The sequence below is a fragment of the Scyliorhinus torazame genome, chromosome 22 (assembly GCF_047496885.1).
Source record: "Scyliorhinus torazame isolate Kashiwa2021f chromosome 22, sScyTor2.1, whole genome shotgun sequence".
NCBI lineage: Eukaryota > Metazoa > Chordata > Chondrichthyes > Carcharhiniformes > Scyliorhinidae > Scyliorhinus > Scyliorhinus torazame.
Genome location: NC_092728.1, coordinates 64,294,214 through 64,319,925, shown reverse-complemented (window position 1 = coordinate 64,319,925; position 25,712 = coordinate 64,294,214). Strand labels below are relative to the sequence as shown.

Here is a 25,712-nt window from a genome sequence, read left to right as displayed (position 1 = left end):
GAAATATACAATAGCAGGTCGTCTGCATAGAGGGAAATCCCCCCCCCCCTGGACCAGCCCCCTCCGGTTCCTTGAAGTCCTCAGCGCTATGGTCAACGGCTCAATTTTCAGGGCAAATAGTAGCGGGGACAGGGGGCACCCCTGCCTCATCCATCGGTGCAATCTAAAATACTCCGACCTCAGCCGGTTCGTGGATATACTTGCTACGGGGGCCTGATACAGTAGCTTGACTCACCCTATGAATCCCTCACCGAATTCAAACCTACCTAACACTTCCCACAGGTACTCCCATTCCACCCGGTCAAAGGCTTTCTCTGCATCCATTGCAGCCACTACTTCTGCGTCCCCTCTGTGGTGTTGGGTGTTCTGACACACAGATGAGCCAACACGGTTGTATATGGTACAACGCTATTTTATTTAAACTTACTATGTACAGTTTTGTCTTTGCACCCTGCACGTGGGGGTTCCCTGCTTGTGATGTTTTAACAGCTCTTTCTTGTTCCCTTCTCCCCAGACCTACTGACCACCAGGTGTCGTGCTCATGCTTTTTATGTGGTTGGTGTTCTTGTCTGTGATTGGTTGTGGTGTTGTGTACCCTCCTTCCGAGGGCATCATAATAATATTCAGAAGCCTCCTCACATTTGTGTTCAGCTGCCTGCCCTTGATGAAACTCATCTGGTCCTCCTCAATCACTCCCGGGACGCAGTCCTCTATTCTGGTAGTCAAAATTTTTGCCAGCAGTTTGGCATCCACATTCAGGAGCGATATCGGCCTGTAGGACCCACATTGAAGCGGATCCTTCTCCCTCTTCAAAATGAGCGAGATCAATGCCTGCGACATCGTCGGTGGGGGGAGGGTTCCTCTCTCCTTTGCTTCGTTAAAGGTTTTGAGCAGGAATGGGCTCAGTAGCTCCGAGAATTTCTTATAATATTCTACAGGGAAGCCGTCCGGAACCGGGGCCTTGCCCGACTGCATACTTGCTAGGCCCTTAACTATCTCCTCCAACTCAATTGGGGCCCCCAGTCCCTCCACCAGATCTGCGTCCACCTTTGGGAACCTCAATTGATCCATAAATTGCTTCATCCCTTCCCCTCCCCTCGGAGGTTCTGACTGGTACAGCTTACAATAAAACTCCTTGAAGACTTCATTGATCTTCTCTGGGCCCAACACCGTATTACCTTCCTTATTCCTCACTCCCCCGATCTCCCTGACCGCCTCTCTCCTGCAAAGTTGGTGCGCCAGCATCCTACTTGCTTTCTCTCTATACTCGTAGACTGCCCCTTTTACTTTCCTCCGCCTTCCCAGTGGTCAACAAATCGAACTCCGCCTGCAATCTCCGGTGCTCCTTTAGCAGCCGCCCCTCGGGGGTCTCCGCGTACTTCCTGTCTACTCTAAGTATCTCTCCCACCAGCCTCTCCCTCTCTGCCCTCTCCCTCTTCTCTCTGTGGGACCTAATAGAAATTAACTCCCCTCTGATAACCACCTTCATAGCCTCCCAAACCGTTGTTGCTGTTACCTCCCCTGTGTCATTCGCTCCCACATAGTTTTGAATGCTCCTCCTTATCCGCCCACACACCTCTTCATCCGCCAGCAGCCCCACATCCAGTCTCCAGATGGGGCGCTGCCCCCGCTCCGCCCCCAGTCACAAGTCCACCAAGTGCGGGGTGTGATCCGAGACCGCAATGGCCGAATACTCGACCCCCTCCACCCTCGGGATTAACGCCCTGCTCAACACAAAAAAGTCAATCCGCGAATAGACTTTGTGGACGTGGGAGAAAAAGGAGAACTCCTTCGCCCTTGGCTGCGCGAATCTCCACGGGACAGCACCCCCCATCTGATCCATGAACTCCCACAGGGCCCTGGCCGCCGCCAGTCTCTTTCCCAACCTGGACTTAGACCGGTCCAGTGCCGGATCCAGGACAGTGTTAAAGTCCCCCTCCATGATCAAGTTACTTGACTCCAAGTCCGGGATTTTACCCAACATGCGCCTCATGAGTTCTGCATAATCCCAGTTCGGGGCATAAACGCTCACTAACACCACCCGGGAACCCTGCAGCTTGCCACTCACCATTATGTACCTGCCCCCCTTGTCTGCCACAATACTCGAATGCCACCTGCTTACTAGCCAGAATTGCCACCCCTCTGGTCTTTGAGTCTAGACCCTCCTTAACCTCGTTTGGTCAGCGAGTTTTAAGTGCGTCTCCTGTAGCATGGCCACATCCGCCTTCATTCCCTTTAAATGCGAGAACATGCGGGCCGTCATCCCCCCCCCTCCTCCCCCCTCCCCCCCCCCCCCCCTCCCCCCCCCCCTCGCCCCCCCCCTCCCCCCCCCCTCGCCCCCCCCCCCCCCCCCCCCCCCCCGGCCCCGCCGACTAGCCATCTCCCTTTTTCGACCAACCACGTGCCCGCGCCCTCCGCTCGCTCCAGCCCTCCCGCCGGAGGCCCCCCAACCCGACTCTCCATCCGTCCAACAGTTGGCTCCCCGTCAGTCAGCAAAGCAGCACCCCATCCCCCCAACCCCCCAATCCCAACCCCCCATGCCAAGCACTCACTTAGGACTGATTTCTCCCTCATTACTGTAGCCACATAAAATGGCTGCGTCCCGATTAATTTGGCCAAAACCCGATTTAAAATGGCTAACCAGAAAGGCTGCTGGGAAAAGCAGCCAACAGGACACAAACGGACAGCTGCAGACAGAATAGCATATTCGGCTCTGGGGAAGTTGGCCCAGATCGATACTCAGGGCTATTAACAGCCCATCCACCCAGACATCTGCAGTTTAATCGGCTATCCCCGGGAACAATTGCAACATATTAGCAATTGAATACCGGGCCAGACCTGTCGGCGCCTGCAGTGGCTGAAACAAAGACAGGTGAACGACCACCCCCCGATCAGGGAATCGTCTCGCAATTGGACGTATCGAACCCAGTGATTGGGAACAAGTCCAATCACTTGGGACTCAGGGTCAAGGGCCGCCCCGGAGGCGGGAAGCCCCTGGGCCCTATAAAGTGAGGGGCCAAGTTCAGATCTCTCTCTCTGTCCCTTCGTCGCCTGCTCGAGACCTCCGCAAGAACAGCAACCGGCAACCGTAAGTTTGAGTCCAGCGATCGCTATCTGATAAAGACTCCTAGCCATCGACCTGTAGCAGCCTTTTGAATCCCGCGGGCCAGATCCGATTGGATAAGCCATTCGTTTCCCTGACCTGGTGGGCTCTTCCTAAAGTTAAGTATTGGCCAGTAGTGATACGTTTATTATATAGATAGTAGGATTATTGTGTAAACATTACTTGTTGTATATAATAAATGACCGTTGATTTCAATCTTACTAAGCGGTGTGCTGACTTATTAATCATAACTTGAACTTGAACCACGTGGCGGTATCAGAAAGATACCTGGCGACTCGTGAGCAAAGGTGACGTAATCAGAGCTAATAAACTAAGGCTAAAAAGAGCAACATTACGCTTCTGTATGTCAGCTGACCCATGCTGACCCCAGCCGCTCCCGCCTTTATCTCCAAACTTACTATTGTCTCCTCCTTCGGGCCCCCAACCCCCCTTTCCCCACAGGGTAAGAGGAAAAGAGCCATCCAGATCCTTCCCGTACAAATAAAAACACAACCCGGGCGTTACCCCGCCCCCTGAAAAAAAAATCAGAAAAAGAAAAGCAAACAACTTAAATTCTACTACCAATCTTACATCAGGCCAACACCCGGTTACACATCCTCGCCAGAGCGTTTCACCCAAGTGCAGCTACCCGTTAGTTTGAGTCCAGCTTTTCATGCTTAATAAATGGCCACGCCTCATCCGGCGTATCAAAGTAATGGTGCCTGTCCTGGTATGTTACCCAAAGCCTCGCCGGATGCAGGAGCCCGAACTTCACCAGCTGTGGAGGACTGCCTTAGCCCGGTTGAATCCCGCATGCCTCCGAGCCACTTCAGCTCGCAAGTCCTGGTATATGCGAATCTCGCCGTTCTCCCACTTAGTGCTCCACTTCTTCTTTGCCCAACGCAAGATATGCTCCCTGTCTGTGAAGCAGTAGAACCTTATCACCCTCACCCTCGGTGGTTTGTTCGCCCTTGGCTTCCTCGCAAGGACTCTTTGCACCCCGTCCAGTTCCAAGGGCCGCGGGAAGGCGCCCGCGCCCATCAGCGTCCCCAGCATTGTAGTCACATACGTGCTCGCATCCGCCCCCTCTGCACCTCCAGGGAGGCCCAGAATCTTTAGGATGTGACTCCGAGACCTATATTCAAGGTCATCCAGTCTCTCCTGCCATCTCTTGTGTAGGGCCTCGTGCGCCTCCACTCTGATCGCCAGGCCCAGGATCTCATCCTCAATGTTAGATACCTTCCTCTCCACCTCTTTAATCGCCTTCTCCTGCACCTTCTGAGTCTCCACCACCTTTTTTACATGGAGGCCTTCATAGGGGCCAGCATCTCCGTCTCCAGCTCTGCGAAGCAGCTTCTCAGAAAGTCTTGCTGCTCGCTCGACCACTGGGCCCATGCTGCTTGGTCTGCGCTGGCCACCATTTTGTCGTCCCGGACACACTCCGCTCGCTTCCCCGCAATCGCTCTTTTAGCAGCCCCGCTCTTGGTTCCCTCCATACAGCAGTGGGGGGAACCTCTCCAGCATCCTTTGCCACGCCGGGAATCACCGCCAAAGTGCCGTTGCCGCTCTGTTTAAAGGCCCGAAACTCCGATCCCTGCAGGAGCTGCCGTGTGCGCAACCTATTCGGACATGGCCGCTACCGGAAGTCTCTGGAATGTTAATTCTGAGTTGGCTTTCACTTTAGTGTTGTGGTCAAGAGGGCGCTGCGGTGATCAGTGACAGAGGGCGAGTAAGTTGTGGGACTGCGGGTGGCCTACGAATTGGGCTTGTGTTAATGGCATCGCAGTTGAAGAATACAATCACAAAAGGTGTAACCAGAAGGCGGTCTCCTCCCTCCCTCTCCTTCCACTTCTCGTTCCTCAGATAGTTGCCCTATATCTGGTGGAATGTGTTGTTCTGTCATGACGATGAGGTGCTATATTGTGGTGGAGACTATTACGAATCTTGACAATTCTGCCAAGTGCTGTGGGCTACTCCAAAGAGGACCAGACAATAAGACCAGCATTTCAGCACCCCATTAGTCTGCTCTATCATGTGTTGTGTGGTGGCATGGTGAGAGTGGCTCACCAGAGTCATGAGCCGTATCATAAAAGGACAGACCCTCTCACCACTGGTTTGCTGTGTTGGCTCAAATGCAGTTTGAACAGTGGGCTGCTGCAGAATAAAGACATCACGACTGCTGCCAGGATACTGGGCATTAACCTGTACAATTCACAGCAAATAACTGCGTATCTCTGACACTTTGAGGGAGTGGAATCCCTTCCGGTTCCAGTACAGGAAAGTGTTGGAATGTGGGTCCCACAAAGTGACACGCATGCAGTCAATGGCACCCTGCACCATGGAGCAGTCTGCAATCCTCACAAAGCCAGGTGCTCGCTCTTCCTGCTTCTCTCTGACGAGAGAGAATTAAATTGAACTCTCTTGGAAGTCAGTGCCTCAGTGTCCCCTACATAACAGTGGATGGTAATCTGGGAGATGTTGCAAATATCACCTGGTCCAGCCTGGAATTTTTGTTTTCGCACATGCATTAATCACCAAACCATGAAATAGCCTCTATAGTGGCTAAATGAAGTTCGCGGAGCCCTCCGCGGAATTTTGCCAGGGGCATTTTTCAATTATGTGAGTCATTGATTGGGATGCATCACAACTCCAGTTCAGGTTCCCTGCAAAGGACACAATGGTGCAAATTTGCTGTACAAAGGCCTTGGCCAGTGCGGAATCAGTTGAGGAGTGCCCAATGTTGGCATGGCAGATTGAAGCCGCATGGCCGGGCTGTGGGATCTGCGATGAGGAAGTGTTTTTTAATGGTGGTGTGTTGGTTCCATTCCTGCCGCTATACTTACCTCTGTTCCCCTGGAGGGATTTCCCCCCCCCCAACTGCCTCACACCTGAGCAAACGTGTTGTAAACCTCGTCGATATGGGCGTGAATCTCGTGACGTCGTCCGCGAGGGGAGGGGAAAATCAGGAAGTCCAATCTATCTGGCGAGAATCGCGTTTCCCGATTCTCATGAGATTTTCCACCCTCACTGCCGATCCAGCAGGCAGGGAATGCGGGCTCAAAATTCTACCCCAGGTCACCATTACACACTGACTGAAGTCATGATCTACTTTGCTTACATGCAGCAGATACTCCCCACATGTTTTAATGCCCTTAACTAAAATGTCACCCGGCAAGACTTGCACCAGAAGTGTGCAGTAACCCCACAGATACTATTTTGGATTGAAAATAGTACTTGTAATGCTGAACTAAAGGGCCTGATTTTGTGGCCTGGAAATTGAATTTTTGATAGCTTACAAAAAAAACATGACTTTGAGACACAGAGAGATACAGAAAACCATTTTGAAATGTTTAAAAAAAATCACAAGGCAAAATTTAATCCCAGCATTGGAGTATCTCCACCGTGTAAAGGCGGAACTTTACAGCTCTGTCACAGTGCGGGCAGAGGCAGTGAAGCCGTTTACGAGTCCATCAACTTTGGTGGGACTGTTCAATCCGCCAATGCGAGGGGAATGCAACCCGACGTCTTTGCTTTTAATTTGAACTGCGCAACATCAGGCTATAATGGTTGAATGCATTTGTATAATATGGGTAAGGAGAGAATTCCTGGCATCCTGGCACTGCTGCCTCACAGCGCCAGGGACCCGAGTTCGATTCCCACCTTGGGTGACTGTCTGTGTGGAGTTTTCACTTTCTTCCCGTGTCTGCGTGGGTTTCCTCCGAGCGTTTCAGCTTCCTCCAACAGTCCAAAGATGTGCAGGTTAGGTGGACCGGCCGTGTTAAATTGGCCCTTGGTGTCCAAAAGGTTAGGTGGGGTTACAGGGTGAGGGCATGACTGTGGGCGTAAGTAGGGTGCTCGTTCAGAGAGTTGTTGTAGGCCGATGGGCCGATGGACTTCCTTCTGCGCTGTAGATATTCTGTGGTACATAAATTGTGTTTCTAAATAAGGAATTTATGTGAGCCTAATACTGACCCAGAGGTGATGAATTAGCCCTTCATCATTTATCCACTATCTTTTCAAAGGCAATTACGGATGGACAATAAATGCTGGCCTAGCCAGTAAGACCCACATTCCTTGAATGGATTTTTAAAAAGCATGTGCTTCACTCTGAGGGCGTGGAACCAAGGGGGAAATGAGGAAGAATCCTTTCCACATCCTGCATTATTCCCCCAATTACTCCTTGACAGTCGCTGCTGGGATTTGGGATTTGGAGCAGTTTGGCTGGAGGCCACTGGGGTAAAGTGTGAACTTAGCCAGTAGCGGAAAATAATAAGAACACTAATCTTTATTGGTGTCACAAGAAGCTACTGTGAAAAGCCCCTAGACGTCACACTCCGGCGCCTGTTCGGGTACACTGAGGGAGAATTCAGAATGTCCAATTCACCTAACAAGCACGTCTTTCGAGACTTGTGGGAGGAAACCGGAGTACCTGGAGGAAACCCACATAGACACGGTGAGAATGTGAAAACTCCAAACAGACAGTGACCCTAGCTGTGAATCGAATGCTGTGTTACATGGTGCTGTGAAGCAACAGGGCTAACCACCGTGCTACAATGCCGTGGATGATATCACATGGGCTTCTCTGCCTGACACTTGAAGTGAATTCAGCTGAATGGTGGACATGGGTATAACAGGTGTCCGATGCAACCCCGACAGCTTTGCGCCAGCAGCCAAGATGAACTTCTACCCGTGTGAATTTTACCTTGTAAAACTACAAACACATTAAACATTTAATGTAGGGAGGAATGTTTCATTTGCAGTAGGATTACTTCATGTTAAAGCCGGTTCCTCTCTGGATGTGACTTCTCTAATCCTTCTCTGATCTTTCTTTTCGCTGTTCTTTTCTAATCTCTACTCTTGTTCTACACACCTGCAGAGATATAGGAAAGTGATCACAGGACTGTCTGTTGCAGCTCCCTGAACTGGAGCACTGCTTTACAAATATTTAAAAACATATCCCTATTTGCCGCACGGTGGCGCAGTGGGTTAGCCCTGTTGCCTCACGGCGCCGAGGTCCCAGGTTTGATCCCGGCTCTGGGTCACTGTCAGTGTGGAGTTTGCACATTCTCCCCGTGTTTGCGTTTGTTTCGCCCCCACAACTCAAAGATGTGCTGGTTAGATGGATTGGCCACGCTAAATTGCCCCTTAATTGGAAAAAATGAATTGGGTACTCTAAATTTATAAAAAATTTAAAAAATAAAATAAAAATATATCCCTATTTTAGTTGAACAAGATATAAAGGTAAAAAACCAGGTTCACTTTCTCTTATTGCTACTGAAGTAACTTTTATGGGAATACCTTTTGTCAGCTTTATGTGATCTGAAAATATTACACACATGCTGATACACAGATAGATGGAGTAGCTTAAATGATGAGTCATCAGCAGAAAAAGGTTCGATTTTAGGGTTGCCAATTGTGACGAAATATATTTCCAGAGATTTCATCACATGACTTGTCCTCATGCTCCAGCCATTAGTTAGCCAACACATCCAACCTTGTCTTCCTTAATAATAATAATAATAATAATAATAATAATATTTATTGTTGTCTCAAGTAGGCTTATATTAACACTGCAATGAAGTTACTGTGAAAAGCCCCAAGTCGCCACATTCTGGCGCCTGTTCGGGTACACTGAGGGAGAATTCAGAATGTTCAATTCACCTAACAGCACATCTTTTGGGACTTGTGGGAGGAAACTGGATCACCCGGATGAAACCCACGCAGACACAGGGAGAAGGTGCAAACTCCGCACAGAGAGTGACCCAAGCTGGGAATCGAACCTGGGACCCTACACTAATTGGAAAGCATAAAGATGACAGCAAAACAGCCAAACAGCCCCCTGCCCCCATTTTCAATCTTGTTTTTAAAATTTAGAGTACCCAATTCATTTTTTTTCCAATTAGGGGGCAATTTAGCATGTCCGATCCAGCTACCCTGCACATCTTTGGGTTGGGGGGGGTGAAACCCTTGCAAACACGGGGAGAATATGCAAACGCCACACGGACAGTGACTCGGAGCCGGGATCAAACCTGGGATCTTGGTGCCTTGAGGCAGCAATGCTAACCACTGCGCCACCGTGCTGCCCTTTCAATATTTTTATATCTGGTAAAGAGAAATCATAGAATCGCTGCAGTACTGAAGGAGACCTTTCGGCCCATCTACTCTGCACCGGCCCTCTGAAAACGTACCCTACCTAGGCCCCCCCTCCCGCCCCATCCCCATACCCCAGTAACCCCACCTAACGTTTTTGGACACCAAGAGGCAATTTAGAATGGTCAATCCAGCAAACCTGCACATCTTTGGACTGTGGGAGGAAACCGGAGCACCCGGAGGAAACCCATGCAGACATGGGGAGAACGTGCAGACTCCACACATACAGTCACCCAAGGCTGGTATTGAACCAGGGCCTCTGCCGCTCTTAGGCAGCAGTGCTAACCATTGTGCCATTGTGCCACCATGTTCAAATGTTCAAAGAACATTTCAAAAAAATGTTTTTGTCCCGATGATTTTTCCCCAGGATTGCACAGATCTGAGTCCTGGAGTTTGATCTTCAAATTGTGGATTGGAGAAACTGTTCAGATTAAAGCAATCTTGAAGATAAACTGACAGTGCTGGATACAGCAGGTCAGTCAGTGCCCAGGAGAAAAAGTAGCTTAATATTTTTGTGAGGGACCTCGCATCAGATCTGATGAAAGACTTAATCTGTCTTAACCTAGTCCAGATGCTGGTCACCTGCTATGCCATTTCTGGATTTTCTATTTTTGTATCTCATTTTTAATAACCTTTTATAAAATAGTTGTGCCACAAAGAAATTTGGAATTTTCACTGTCTTCTAGAAATTGAACTTTTAATTCAGCTGACTTTAACAAGCTAGATGTGGGCAATAGAAAAGAAACAATTGAAAATGCACAGAAAAATACCAGGTTTACACGTCCTAAATGCAGACACACTCACACTTCTTACAGTTTGTTTCAATCATTTCTCGACAGAACATGATCCATTTTGCAATCCAATATGGAACACTCTGGGATAAAAGAGCAGAAATACAAAATTCAAGATATGGAAATCAACTAAAACTTTTCAATGGTATGCCTGAATTTTACATTGTTTGAGTTCATCAGACAAATGATTTATATGTTCAGATATAATTGCTCAGTTTTATCTTTATTTTAAAAATGAGTTATTAGCGCTGTTAAAATAGTAAGACAAATAATGTAAGAGCGATGTACAGTGTGCTCGTACAGTACTGCGATAATGATGGGACAATTACCAGTGTTAAATGTAAATATAATGCTTCTGCATATTAGGAGGATTGAAATGGTCTTGATTGTGAGTTTTAGCACACACCATTTTGATTGAAGAAAGAATCAAGAACTAACCGCCCAGAGATGGCAGGCGAGTTGGATTGGCCGTACTAAATTGCCCCTAAGTGTCTTAAGATTAGGTGCAGTTACGGGGTTGGACGGGAGAGTGGGCCTGGGTAGGGTGATCTTTCAGAGGGTAGGTGCAGACTTGGCAGGCTGAATGGCCTCCTTCTGCACCATAGGGATTCTGTGATTCTATGGTTCTATGAACATGAACTCTACGCCTTATTTGAACTGATGCTTTTGTGAGTTCCTAACTCACCGAATTCACACTTGACCATTCTGCCGGCACGACCTTTTGAAGAAATTGTCTTGTTTTTTTAAATTTAGCGTACCCAATTCATTTTTTTTTCCAATTAAGGGACCATTTAGCGTGGCCAACCCACATACGCTGCATATCTTTGGGTTGTGGAGGTGAGACTGCGCAGACACGGGGAGAATGTGCAAACTCCACAAGTACAGTGTGCCGGGGCCTGTATCAAACCCGGGACCTCAGCGCCATGTGGCAGCAGTGCTAACCACTGTGCCACTGTGCAGCCCTTGAAGAAACTTTCTTTCAATGTAAATCTTCAATTTAATTCTGACTGCAGTCTACCAGCAATTGCAGAATTTAGAATTCTGCTTGAGTTTTGCGCCACTTTTCTGCTGAACACTGAGCCCTCCTTTATTCTTGCCCCTAATCTAAAATCTAAATTACTAGTTCCAAGCCTGGGCTTGTGTGATTTGAAATATTAGGCTAAGAATTACGATATTCCTGTGGACAGAGTGACCTTTGAAATTTAGCGGAGGCCTCTGTGGTTCTGTAGCTATAGCACCCATTTCAAAACATGTTTAATGTATCCATTTGTTTTGTTCTTCCACTTTTGGGTGAGATTTACATCTGGTCACAGTACTTGTAGGTCACGTATAATGAAAGTCAGCGGCAACTTCAGAAAACCCTGGCATTATTTCAATAAAGCAGCCATAACTCCTGATTCAAAAGGGCACCTGCTTTTGATTTTGCCTTCATCACAGCACACCACAGTCTACCTTTCCCTTCACTGCAAGGATCTTAGCAAGAATACGAGTACAGAAAAACAACATTCTGAAATATAACTGCTCTGATGTTCCAACATTCTTAACTAAAGCTGAAGATAAAGCAAATGGAAACAAGTTGGACCTCTTCACTTAAAAATATTCCACTGAAGTAATGACATTACGTCCTATTCTGCATAACGAAAATAAGCACACATGTGCAAACTATTAGATTTTTGTGAGCAAAATCATATAACACAGAGTATGCGATTTGTTTTGTATTTAATATATTTTTTATGCAACTACCAAACATAAACACAATCAAAATTTTAAAGCTTTCGATATACAGTGTCATCGTATTTAGCTAATTAAACAAAGGCCGAAATTGCATGGCGCCAATTGGCCTGCCCGGTTTCTGTACATCTTTCACCACTTGTGTGCATTTCCCAATATGTTCAGAAATTTTAATCTAAAGGTTCACTGGGAAGTGTTTCATCTCGGTTTTACAATCATGAAGAAGTGGGAAGGAAAGGAGGCTTTCCCAGAACTGGAGCATGAATCATGGAATAGGCAGAGAACCAGGCCCCGGAAAACTGGCTGCCTTCGTAATCACAGAATAGTGGGTAGATTTTTCTTTTCCCTTTGCCGCATGCCCATTAATCTTCAGAGAGGATTGTCTATCCATTGTAGAACCTGTCAATTTTAATTCCATTGATTTCACTGGAATGAAATTCACTGTTTTTTTATCACGAGCAGTGAAAATGACACCCCCCCCCCGCCGCCCATATGTATGGAAAGAAACTTGAGTTAAAATACACTGAAATGATGCAATGTGTGAAAGAATTGTGCTTTATGAACTGTGCATGCTGAATATGATTAAATGTATGCAGAACAAGGGGAGGTGTGACTATTATAAATAACAACACAAATGGCCATTAGAATTGACAGAATGTGCTACAGCTAAAGGCAGTTGGTTCAACAGCTGTATGACATGTTTGAGTGACACAAATGGTCCTTTGCGGACTAGCTTAGGAAATTGTGGCTTGTATATGTCTGACTCACAAGATTAAAATGGATGAAGGAGGCTATTGCGCCCTGCATCACCTATTCAAAAAAAATAGCCTCTCCTTCTTCTCATGGCATCCAGCTGAAAACATCCTTTCAAGGTAAATGAATGAGAAATGTTGGTTGCCGTCACCTTCTGAAGAAACCCACTCTAAGTGTTGACCACTAGTCTTCGATTTGCTACTCAGTAGATTAAACTGATGTCTCGTCCTGTGACTACTTAACAGGACGTGCGGTTCCAAATTGATCATTTATACGTAAATAAAAGCCTATGTATCTAGTTTTTACTATAACAGAACAAATGCAACTGTATTTTCCTCCGGTGAAGCCTGATGCAAGCTGGAGGAGCAGCATCACATCTTCCGGTTTGGCACTTACAGCTGTCAGGACTCAACGTCGGGTTTGGCAGCTTTAGATTGTGGCCCTTCTCCTCCATCATAAACCCCTTTTTCTAAATAACCCATACATGTATTGCCTCAATGCAAACCATCTTCTCTCACACCAGTCAATCTGTCTTTTTTTTATTGAAGTTGCTAGATTTTGTTGCAATCTCACACAACTACATTTTAATATCCAACACATTCCCCCTCCTTTCAGTTCTGACGAAGAGCCAAAAGGACTCAAAACGTTAACTCTGCATTCTCTCCTTACAGATGCTGCCAGATATGCTGAGTTTTCCGGTGTCCTCTGTTCTTATTAATGTTTATTAATGTTATTAATAACACCAAATCTTATTAATGTTATTAATAACACCAACAACTGCCAATCTCCAGACGCAATTCTGCAACTCATCCGCTTCATTCTGGATCACAACGTCTTCACCTTCGACAACAAGTTCTTCATCCAGACGCACGGAACAGCCATGGGGACCAAATTCACACCCCAATACGCCAACATCTTCATGCACAAGTTTGAACAGGACCTACTCACCGCACAGGACCGTCAACCGACGTTATACACCAGATACATCGATGACATTTTTTTCCTTTGGACTCACGGCGAAGAATCACTGAAACGACTACACGATGACATTAATAAGTTCCATCCACCATCAGACTCACCATGGACTACTCTCCAAAATCAGTTGCATTCTTGGACACAATCGTCTCCATCAAGGACGGTCACCTCAGCACTTCGCTTTACCGCAAACCCACGGATAACCTCACGATGCTCCACTTCTCCAGCTTCCACCCTAAACACATTAAAGAAGCCATCCCCTATGGGCAAGCTCTCCGTACACACAGGATCTGCTCAGACGAGGAGGAGCGTAACAGGCATCTACAGATGTTGAAAGATGCCCTCGTACGAACGGGATATGGCACTCGACTCATCGATCGACAATTCCAACGCGCCACAGCGAAAAACTGCAACGAACTCCTCAGAAGACAAACATGGGACACAACCGACAGAATACCCTTCGTCGTCCAGTACTTCCCCGGAGCGGAGAAACTACGACATCTTCTTCACAGCCTTCAACACGTCATTGATGAAGATGAACATCTTGCCAAGGTCATCCCCACACCCTCACTACTTGCCTTCAAACAACCGCGCAACCTCAAACAAACCATTGTTTGCAGCAAACTACCCAGCCTTCAGAACAGTGACCACGACACCACACAACCCTGCCATGGCAATCTCTGCAAGACGTGCCAGATCATCGACATGGATACCACCATTACACGCGAGAACACCACCCACCAGGTACGCGGTACATACTCGTGCGACTCGGCCAACGTTGTCTACCTCATACGCTGCAGGAAAGGATGTCCCGAAGCGTGGTACATTGGCGAGACCATGCAGACGCTGCGACAACGAATGAACGGACATCGCGCGACAATCACCAGGCAGGAATGTTCCCTTCCAGTCGGGGAACACTTCAGCAATCAAGGGCATTCAGCCTCTGATCTCCGGGTAAGCGTTCTCCAAGGCGGCCTTCAGGACGCGCGACAACGCAGAATCGCCGAGCAGAAACTTATAGCCAGGTTCCGCACACACGAGTGCAGCCTCAACCGGGACCTGGGATTCATGTCGCATTACATTCATCCCCAACCATCTGGTCTGCAAAATCCTACCAACTGTCCTGGCTTGATACAATTCACACCTCTTTAACCTGAGGTTACCCCATCTCTGGATCTGTAAAGATTTAATCACCTGCAAATGTTCGCATTCCAAGTATTGTCTGGCATCTTTGAATTTGTCTATATATGTGTTTCTGGAACATACCTCTTCATTCACCTGAGGAAGGAGCAGCGCTCCGAAAGCTAGTGACATCGAAACAAACCTGTTGGACTTTAACCTGGTGTTGTAAGACTTCGTACTGTGCTCACCCCAGTCCAACGCCGGCATCTCCATATCAGGTTCTTATTAATATTTTGCTTTTATTCCCTTTGTGGACCATGGAGAAAGAGTCAACCTCAAAACATAACTGAACGGATTCATGAGGCAAGAAGGATTTTGTTATACACTTATGCTCTTAATTATTATTTTTCATTCCCAGATGTAGCATAATCCTAAGCGGTGACCAGCATGTTGGTCAGTTCTGAAGCCAGAAAGTGGAATTAATTCCGTTGTTGAACCTTTGTGACTCTCCTGACTGCAAACAATTCTCCATCTACAGAGATATCATGTGGATCCGATTATTGGAGCATGCAGGTGGTGGGTGCGGACATGGAATAATATATCAAGTAATATCCAGACAAATAGAAGCAGACAATGGGAATTACAAATTGAAAGATAAACATTAAAGAATTCAAGTTGGTTTGGTGAGTGATTTTTTTTTACCCCCTGTGAGATTTGCATGCAAAGTTCCACACCACAGTTACAAAATAATAATTTGCACCCTGACACCCACTTCCTTCCCCATTTCCCTTGCCTGAGATGGTTACTCAAAAGGCAGCTGCACTGGAGGCTCAGAGGCATCGCTGTAAATGTAAACGGACTGTAAACCTCAAGGCACCAGATTCTTTGTGCTCCACAATCTTCTGGAAAGCAAACCCTTGCTGCGGCCGTACAAACAAACCTAATGCACTTTCAGTTCATTTTTACCAGAACAAGGGAGTTTACAGGATTAGATTAAGGCCAACGGAAAATTGAGAGGTGCGGTTTGGGGAATTGGTGGGGTGGGTGAGGCGGTGAAAGAGAGGTGGTATTGGCGGCAAGGGAGGGAAGGTGTGGGAAACAACAGGTTCTGGTAAACGTGACTCGACAAGTGAAAACTGTAAGTGAAGTGGTCTGGTTATAGACCGGGGCAATGAGTATGGACATCATGGAAAACAAAAGGTTGATGTTGCCCATTCATGCACAGAATTGAATGGCTCTCTTACCTCAAAAGGATTAAACTGTTCTGTTTGGTAAATCAACTTAATATGCTAAGTGTTGCCCAATGTGTGGTCATTTGCTGTACTAGCGTTATTGCAACATGGCCACAACCTTTCCTGTGCTCCCAAGCTTCTTTCTTGGACTGACCCCACTTTAGGGCACAGATCATGGGTCAATCTTAACACCATAAGACATAGAAGCAGAACGAGGCTACTCGGCCCATCCAGTCTGCTCCGCCTTCAATCATGGCTGATATTTTTTCATCCCCATTCTCCTGCCTGATCCCCATAACCCCTGATCCCCTTAATAATCAAGAATCTATCTATTTTTGTCTGAAAGACACTCAGTGATTTGGCCTCCACAGCCTTCTGCACCATCCGTACCACAAGAGATGCTCATGAATCTTTTCAAAAGATATGACATTCGCATAATACAGGGTGCCGCCTCCCTTGATCATTTAAGCTCGCTGCAATATCACATTTTATTCAGCAACAGAAACGGGAGCTATTTGTTGAATGACCACAGCCACACCAAAGAAATTTGAGTGAATGCACAGCTTCCTGTATCTTATTCCAGGATGAAAACAGGATGGATAGCTGACCTCTCCGAGACATCACGCATTCCATACATCACTCAGGGCACTGTGCATACACGGTGGACCCCACAACAGAAAACATATACACGTTGCAGGAACTGAGTCAAGCAGGTATTCTGTGTGATATGTGAGTTACTGGTTGCAAAATAAAAATAGGAATGGCTATGAAAGCAGAGCAGATCAGCCAACATCTGCAAAGAGAATGTACATGTTCAGATATTTTGGACACATACCTTCATCAGGGCTGGCACTGGTATCTTCAATTTTAATGCAGCATTTACATCTGCTATGTTTTTATCTGTCTTTCCACTTTACCGATGCTTCTGTACAGTTGTGCTTTTTCAGAATTTCTACTTTCTTTTCCATATTTCCACTATTTTCCACTTTATCCTTTTATTTCATTGTGCTCCATTTAATATGGGAGCTTAAAACCAGAAGCAATGATCTGCATATTGTAACATAAAGCCATCAATGGGGCCACGAGAATGTTTCTGAAAGGTAAATTGAAACTACCAATGGCAAAAGAGGAGGTGGCGGCAGAGAATGATGGTTTTCCGCAACATTATTATCCACAAACCTTTGTGGCTACCGGACAGATCCAGCAGCACATGTTAATTCCCGTTTGGTTCATTCTCCCCGTGTCTGCGTGGGTTTCGCCCCCACAACCCAAAGATGTGCAGGCTAGGTGGATTGGCCACGTTAAATTGCCTCTTAATTGGAAAAAATGAATTGGGCACTCTAGATTTAAAAAAAATAAAAAAATAAAAATTCCCATATGGTTTGACATTGACATTTTTATCTTCACCTTTTGCACCTTCATCTGGACATCCTGTCAGCATCTTCCGATGCATCATTCTTCGGTAACCGTCTGCCTGATGCCTTCTTCATCCTCCGGGATCTCCCCAATGGTGTGACTGCATTGGGGTGCCTGCCCAATGTGGTTCCCTGGCATTTCACTGTCTCACTCACCTTCCATCCCGTCACCTTGTGGAAGTTAAACTCCCGGCCATGGCACCTGATGTTGTGACCGATGTGCACTAGATCGAAGGCTGCTGAAGGATATAGCGGTAAGATGAATTTAGATGGTCTCTGTCCTTTCACCTCTCAGACCTCTGAATTTTGTCTGCACTGATGGGATGGGCAGAAACTTTAGTACTTTAAACTGGTACCTGCTCGGTCAAGGGCCTTGGCAGGAAACTCAAGGTTGCGCAACATTAATACAAATGGAAGATTCATTCAGAGAAACCAGAATGGTAGCCAATGTGCAAAATGAGAATGCCCCATTAGTGTAGCAGGAGTATTCTTCAGAGCACGAAGTCAGACTACTTTGATAGGGCTGGGTAGAGAAATTTAACGTGGAATGAATTCTTGTTACAACTGATCTGATATCTGTAATGTAAGCACAATCGGAAAATACTATATGGACCAATTCTCTCACCAAAATGAACAAAGTAGGAACAAATGAACAAGAGTGTGCCATTCAGCCCATCGAGCCTGCTTCACGATTTAATACAATTGTGGTTGATTGGACACTTAATTGCCTTTTACACCCACTATCCACATAACCCTTCACATTATTGTTAATCAGAAGTCTTTCGATCTCTGCTTTCAAGAAACACAATGATTGAACTACTTTCTTGCTCTTTCCTTCTTAAATAAAACTTGTCCGCCCAATTTTCCCTGAAGGCATTGATTCTTGTTAGCCTTTATATCTGTGGGCACCAGCAGTATTTCAGTACTTTGGTCACTCTTCACGTGATTGATTGTCAGCTAGTTAACCAATCAGAATAGAGCACCTCAGCCTCAGTGTGTTATCATCCCCATCCATTTCAAACACACATACATTCGCAGCTGGAGTCACAAGATAGTAATTAGGAAGTGAGAAGTCTGCTATTTTTTCTCTCTCTTTTTCTCCTTATTCCTGAGTTCTGCAGCCAGTTATAGTGAGATCAGTCATTCAGCACAGAACAAGAATTGAACATAGGACCTCCTGGCTCCTTTTGAAAATTGCATGCATCCTTCAGTAGATATCATTTCCTCGATTTTTCCTCTCACTGATTCCAGGCTGAATTGTTGCCTTATCAAGGCACAATTGGGCTTCAGCAGGTTGGATTATATTCTCTGCAACATGATTTTGAATGGAATAAGGCAAACCTACTGTACTAATCCCAGGAGCAGTCAACAATGAATGGGTATGTGCCTCAGCATGTTCATTTTTGTCCTCGAAAACAGAGTTGGTTTTTCAACTTAAAAATTATATTTGTGTATGTATATATAAACACACACACACAGCAAATAAAATAAAAATCAAAAGCACGGATTGTACTATGCCGGATAATGACAAGATATAGTTGTTCAGGGACAATTTATTTCAAGGATGTGAATTTTAAACTATCTTTTTTAAGGATATCTTATAAAAGTAAAAACCTGAAGAAATTTTGATACCTCTAATTAGTCTTTCCATTTTTTCTGCTTTACAATACTTTGTGGAAAAAATATTGTGATGATTGTGGAAATGTCAGATATATATTGTATTATGTGCAATTGGTGCAGTAAGGGTTAACAGTTTGGGTTATGGTGAGTATGTGATTGTTGCAGTAATGGTTTTAAAGATCCTGGAGCTGGATTCTCCAAAAATGGGATGATGTTCCCACGCCAGCGTCAAAACGGTGGCGTTTCATTCTGGACTTTCCTTAAGAAAGCCTTGAGTGATTCTCCCATCTGCAGAGGGCTTGCAGGGCCCCGGAGTGCTTCTCCAAGTTCTGGCTGCGAACACGGAGCCCCGCACTTCCGGTCGGGAGTCCGCACAAGCGCACTGCAGCGGCGGCCGCCCTGTGCAACATGGCTGCCTCAGCCAGCGGACCTGGACTAGGAAAGAAGGTCCCAATGATCGGCCCCGCACCACTCCATATTACCCATCCGATCGCCCCCCCCCCCGGCCGCCCATAAGGCCTCCACCCCAGTACTTGATCCCCCTGCCCCCCCCCCCCCCCACCAGGGTCGCCTCGGACTAAGTCCGCAGCCGCCACCCGAGATTCCCGACGGCGATACGTGGTTAGAACCACGTCCTCAGGAACTCGGGTGGTTTCGCGTGGAGAATCGCAGGGGGGGGGGGGCCTCTGTCAATGGCCCCCTACCCGCGCCGCGTAGATCACGCACGGAAGTTCCTGAGCGATTCTCCGGGGATCAGCGGCGCTGGGCATGTTTTCCGTGCGATGCCCATTCTCCCCCCCCCCCCCCCCCACCGTGCCAAACGCGATTTCAGAGCGGAGGTACAGAGAATCCAGACCCCGATTTGAACGACAGCTAGGCTTTTTGGCTACTGAGGTGCAATTAAAGCATCGTAAAAAATGAAATCATCATTCATTCCAACCATGTATATTGTTTATCTGAGGTTAGGCTAGTGGAGATTTTTCCTATAAAGAAGGTTCCCTGGGGAGTAGATAATTAGAGGCTTGTGTTTGGCCTCAGTAACATGATGCAGGGTGCGATTCAGCGGACAAAAGTTAAAGTCTGCTTCTGTGCTTGTTTGGCAGGATTTTTCTTGGCAGCTGCAGCTCTGAGAATCATCCCGCTATTCAGCGACACTTTGCCATTTTACTTTGGCCTTGGGTAGTTTCTCCCTGCCAAGACCAAAAGGTTTGTCGAGACCAGTATTAAATGGCACCCTGATGAGGACTCACAGGCACTGCTATTGACTCCAGGGTGGCTCATGTAAATATGCAGATCTGGATCTCGCCCAGCGAGGGTGGTATGTAGATTGTGCTAGGCGGAGCAAGTCAGGTGACTCACAATCGGCCCGGTGCCCGGCACGGAGCGTAATTTGGGGCTCTTGCGCAATTCACTCATTATGTCGGATCTGCGCTAGGCTCATCACGGTCGTTGAATCGTTAGTTAATGGGAGGAGTCAGGGGCTGAAGCAGTTAGGTGTTGAGTATCAGTTTCTTGGAAAAAGCAGTTTAGATTGGGGATGTGAACAGACGAGCAGCTTTTTTGCAAATGCTGGGAAGTTAAATAATAGTTTGACACAGGCAAGAGTCTGCAAACTGGTTCCTGAAGGAGTCTATTTCTCAAAGCAGGTTTTCCAAGACATCTCAATAAGGCAAGTGTTCCTGGTCTGCTAACTGTATTTACAAGTGGATTTTGACCTGAGGTGAGTTTTTCTTGAGTGAGGATGAAAGTTAGCATTAGGACTTAGTGTTTCATTTTATTCTTAAACATTGTTTAACAGGTAATTGTAAGCTTTATCCTATATGATGTTAAACTTATTTTAATCCTTTGTTAGCACTAAAGTTTGTTTCAATATATCATAGCCCTATTTATGCGTAGAATCACTCCTCGAATGAAGTATCCTTTCCTCACAGTCTTACAAATGAAATAAAACATTGAGGTTTCTATCCCGTATCCTAGAAACTGTTGGGGTCTGGTCCGGGATCGTAATATTATGTACAGTTCATATTGTTGATGGATGTGGCTCAGAGTTCTAATATGAAGGTGATGAAAGAATAAACACTTTTATCCTGAACTTGGGATAGCTCAAAGTGCACTAGATTCAGGTTCAAGTATTTTATTCCCCTTTAAAAATTAACAAACCGGACTTCATTTTCCAAATGCAACAGTCTCCATTCTCTGGAAGAGAAATGCATTTATCCTACTTCTTTATATCCGGCATTCTGGGATGCTTCTGAAATGAAGATATATTTTTCATGAGGATGGGTCATTAGCCAGACTGCCATCCATTTCAAATTATCACTGTCAAAACTTAACCCATGAGGTCATCCCCTTAAATATGCCACCCTCTACATAGATGATAGCTTGTCATATTGACCGAGTGCATGAGCTATCAATGTAGTGGCTATCATCGGTAGATGCTGCGTCAAATTTGGATTGGAGTGAGGATTTGATCAGGGAATGGGAGCGGCCATTGGGCTGCCAATCCTCAGCAAGATGATGTCGAGTCCAGTCATCTGCATTCACCCTGAAATCTAGTGTGTATTACTTTTAAAATTAAGCACTTTTTGTGTTGATAGATCTAAATATCGAGTCCCTTTCATTTTGATTTACCCATCCAGAGATAGAATCCAAAATTTGCAGAGCAAGATGCACAATTCTTTTCAAGAATTCATTCCCTAGTTGTGGGCATCACTCGCAAATCTGGGACTTGTCGGTCAATACTGGCGGTGACTCTTTTACTTGAACTGCTGCGGTCCGCATGGAACATGTGTTGTTCTTTGTAGGAGTTTGAGACAAAAACATGACTTATGAAGCCAGTTTGAAGGACAGATAAGGGTCAACCATACTGGCATGGGATTGGAAAGCTTGTAGGCCTGACCAATTAAAAAAAGCCAATTTCCTCTCCTCAACAAGATGAATGAACTAGTTGGATTTACGTGACAATTTGACAGCTTAACGAGTCACTGTTAATAATACCGGCTTTTTTATTTCCAGGTGTTCTTTAATGGAGTTAAAATTATTTTCTTTTAAAAAAAAAAATTCAACAAACCCCCCCCCCCCGCAACAAGAAGAAAGAAACAAGAACACAACAATTAGAAATTATACATTGGATTTCCCCCATAGACAATAACCACTCATATAACATTTAAAAACACAAATAGGAAAAACCTCCCACCTTAACCCAAACGCCACCCCAACCTGCCGCCCTTGGGCTGCTGCTGCTGACCTCCTCCTAACGCTCCGCGAGATAGTCGAGGAACGGTTGCCACCGCCTGAGGAACCCTTGCACAGACCCTCGCAAGGCAAACTTTATCCTCTCCAGCTTGATGAACCCTGCCATGTCATTGATCCAAGCTTCCACACTCGGGGGCTTTGCATCTTTCCATAGTAGCAAAATCCTCCGCCGGGCTACCAGGGACGCAAAGGCCAGAATACCGGCCTCCTTCGCCTCCTGCACTCCCGGCTCGTCCGATACCCCAAATAATGCTAATCCCCAGCTCGGCTTGACCCGGGCGTTCACCACCTTGGACATAGTCCTCACAAAACCCCTCCAAAACCCATCCAGCGCCGGGCACGATCAGAACATATGGACGTGGTTTGCCGGACTCCCCGAGCACCTCCCACATCTGTCCTCCACCCCAAAGAACCTACTCAACCTCGCCCCTGTCATATGCGCACTGTGAGTAACTTTGAACTGTATTAGGCTGAGCCTGGTGCAAGAGGAGGAAGAATTAACCCTACTCAGGGCATCAGCCCACAGACCCTGCTCTATCTCCTCCCCAAGCTCCTCCTCCCACTTGCCCTTTAACACCTCCACCGAGGCCTCCTCCTCTTCCTTCAGCTCCTGGTAATTCGCCAAAAACTTGCCTTCTTCAACCCATACACCCGAAATCACCCTGTCCTGAATCCCACATGCTGGAAGCAGCGGGAATCCCCTCACCTGCCACCGCACAAACGCCCTCACTTGCATGTACCTGAAAGCATTTCCTGGGGGGTAGCCCAAACATCTCCTCCAGTGCCCCTAGGCTAGTAAACGTCCCATCGATGAACAGGTCCCCATTCTTCTAATCCCTGCCCGATGCCAGCTCCGAAACCCCCCATCCATCCTTCCCGGGACGAACCGATGATTCTCCTGAATCGGGGACCAAACCGAGGCTCCCACCTCACCCCTGTGTCCACTGCCCCCACTGCCCCCAGATCTTCAGCGTCGCCGCCACCACCGGACACGTGGTGTACCTTGTCGGCGAGAGCGGCAGCGGTGCCGTCACCAGCGCCCTCAGGCTCGTGCCCACACAGGACGCCATCTCTAGCCTCTTCCACGCCGCCCCCTCTCCCTCCATTACCCACTTATGGATCATCGCCACATTAGCTGCCCAATAATAGCCACACAAATTCGGCAGCGCCAGCCCCCCCCCCGTCCCTGTTACGCTCCAGAAACACACTCTTCACCCTCGGGGTCTTATTTGCCCACACAAATCCCATGATGCTCCTGCTTACCCGTTTGAAAAAGGCCTTGGGGATCTAAATGGGAAGGCACTGGGACACAAAGAGAAACCTCGGGAGGACCGTCATTTTGACCGACTGCACCCTACCCACTAGTGAGAGTGGCAGCATATCCCATCTTTTAAAATCCTCCTCCATCTGGCCCACCAACCGCGTCAAATTAAGCTTGTGCAGGGCCCCCCAACTCCTTGGATCCCGAGGTACCGAAAGCTCCTTTCCGCCCTCTTCAACGGTAGCTCGTCTATCCCCCTTCCCTGGTCCCCTGAGTGCACCACAAAGAGCTCACGTTTCCCTCCATTGAGTTTATACCCCGAAAAGTCCCCAAACTCCCTAAGGATCCGCATGACCTCCACCATCCCCCCCACTGGATCCACCACATACAACAACAGGTCGTTGGCATACAACGACACCTGGTGTTCCTCTCCGCCCCGGACCAATCCCCATTTCCTGGATTCCCTCAGTGCCATGGCCAGCGGTTCAACTGCCAGTGCAAACAACAAGGGGGATAAGGGGCACCCCTGCCTCGTCCCCCGGTACAGCTGAAAATACTCCGACCTCCGCCGGTTCATCGCCACACTCGCCACTGGGGCTCTATATAGCAGCCTGACCCAACTGATGACCCCCCCCCGAACCCAAACCTCCGCAACACTTCCCAAAGATACTCCCACTCCACCCGATCAAAGGCCTTCTCCGCGTCCATGGCTGCCACTACCTCCGCTTCCCCCTCCACCGAGGGCATCATAATCACATTGAGGAGCCTCAGCACATTTGTATTTAGCTGCCTACCCTTCACACATCCCGTCTGGTCCTCATGAATCACCCCCGGGACACAGTCCTCAATTCTCTTAGCCAGCACCTTCGCCAGCAACTTAGCGTCAAAATTGAGGAGCGAGATCGGTCTATACGACCCACATTGCAGTGGATCCTTGTCCCGCTTCAAGATCAAAGAAATCAGCACCCTGGACATTGTCGGGGAGCAAGGTCCCCCCTCCCTCGCCTTATTAAAATTCCTCACTAGCAACGGGCCTAGCAGGTCCACGTATTTCCTGTAAAATTCAACCGAGAACCCATCCGGCCCCGGGGCCTTCCCCGCCTGCATGCTCCCCAATCCTTTAATCAGCTCCTCCAGCCCAATCGGCGCCCCCATCCAGCCACCCCCTCCTCCTCCACCCTCGGGAACCTCAGCTGATCTAGGAATCGTCACATAACCTCCTCCCCCGCCGGGGGCTCAGACCTGTACAGTTCCTCATAGAATTCCCTAAATACCTCGTTTATTCTCACCGCACTCCGCACCGTATTCCCCCCATTATCCTTAACTCCACCAAACTCCCTCGCTGCCTCCCTCTTACGAAGCTGATGTGCCAGCATCCGACTCGCCTTCTCCCCATACTCATACGCCGCCCCCTGCGCTTTCTTCCACTGTGCCTCTGCTTTCCCCGTGGTCAACAGGTCGAATTCCGTCTGGAGGTTTCGTCGCTCCCTGAGAAGCCCCTCCTCAGGCGCCTCTGCATACCTCCTGTCCACCCTTGAAATCTCCCCCACCAACCTCTCCCTCTCCTTCCCCTCTCTCTTCTCCCTGTGGGCCCCAATGGAGATTAGCTCTCCCCTGACCACCGCGGGATCCTTGTCCCGCTTCACGATCAAAGAAATCAGCACCCTGGACATTGTCGGGCGCAAGGTCCCCTCCTCCCTCGCCTTATTAAAATTCCTCACTAGCAACGGGCCCAGCAGGTCCACGTATTTCCTGTACAATTCAACCGGGAACCCATCTGGCCCCGGCGCCTTCCCCGCCTGCATGTTCCCCAATCCTTTAACCGTTGTCATTGGCCTCCAAGTATTTTTCAATACACCCCCCCACCCGCCCGCACAGCCCCTCATCCGCCAACAGTCCCACATCGAGGCGCCACAGCGGGCGCTGGTCCCTCTCCTCCCCCAACTCCAGCTCCACCCAATGCGGGGCGCGGTCCGAGATGGTTATGGCCGAATATTCCGTTCCCTTCACTTTCGGGATTAGCACCCTACTCAAAATGAAAAAATCTATCCGGGAGTAGGCTCTATGGACTTGGGAAAAGAAGGCAAATTCCCTGGGCTGCGGCCTGGCAAACCTCCATGGATCCACCCCCCCATCTGGTCCATAAACCCCCTGAGCACCTTGGCCGCAGCCGGCCTCTTACCCGTCCTGGACCGAGAACGGTCCCGTGCTGGGTCCAGCACTGTGTTGCATTATCAAGTTTCCTACCTTCAGATCCGGAATCCGACCCAGCATGCGTTTCATAAATCTGGCATCATCCCAATT

General features: G+C 47.7%; 1 protein-coding gene and 1 long non-coding RNA gene across 5 annotated transcripts in view; one reads left to right on the top strand and one right to left on the bottom strand.

Moving 5' to 3' along the window:
- The window catches only part of LOC140399093 (astrotactin-2-like), a 2,178,011-nt gene that overhangs the window by 98,121 nt on the left and 2,054,178 nt on the right, over positions 1–25,712 (bottom strand). The gene's annotated exons all lie outside the window — the stretch shown is intronic.
- On the top strand, positions 18,401–22,202 carry LOC140398821 (uncharacterized). Its single transcript, XR_011937571.1, has 3 exons — positions 18,401–18,651; positions 20,539–20,612; positions 21,908–22,202. It is a non-coding gene; the product is annotated as an uncharacterized lncRNA (long non-coding RNA).